The sequence below is a fragment of the Gavialis gangeticus genome, unplaced genomic scaffold, assembly GCF_001723915.1.
Source record: "Gavialis gangeticus isolate Ggan-Ray unplaced genomic scaffold, GavGan_comp1, whole genome shotgun sequence".
Taxonomy (NCBI): domain Eukaryota; kingdom Metazoa; phylum Chordata; order Crocodylia; family Gavialidae; genus Gavialis; species Gavialis gangeticus.
In genome coordinates this window covers 49,461,900-49,462,164 of record NW_017729032.1, presented here as the reverse complement: position 1 = coordinate 49,462,164, position 265 = coordinate 49,461,900, and the positions used below count along the sequence as shown (strand labels likewise).

General features: G+C 66.0%; 1 protein-coding gene across 1 annotated transcript in view; it reads left to right on the top strand.

Moving 5' to 3' along the window:
* The window catches only part of HSPH1 (heat shock protein family H (Hsp110) member 1), a 49,038-nt gene that overhangs the window by 8,605 nt on the left and 40,168 nt on the right, over positions 1 to 265 (top strand). The window lies entirely within an intron of this gene.

The following is a 265-nucleotide window of genomic DNA, read 5'->3' as shown; positions in this document are numbered from 1 at the left end:
TCAAATTGGGGCAGGCAGGCTGCTGCGCCGGACTCTCCTCAGCAGGGGTGGGCCTCGGAGATGCAGCCACATGCCCAGCACAGCCCTGGCTCTTCCTAGTGTGTGGGTGGAGGTGGGGCGTTGAGCTGTGGTGGCGGCACTGGGAAATTTGGGGTGGCTGCAGCCCCAGCCTGAAGCCCCACTCCCACTGAGAAGAGCCTGGCGCAGCCCTGGCTCCAGCCTGCGTGCCTTGCCCTGCACAGATCCAAAGGCACATGCTGCCCCC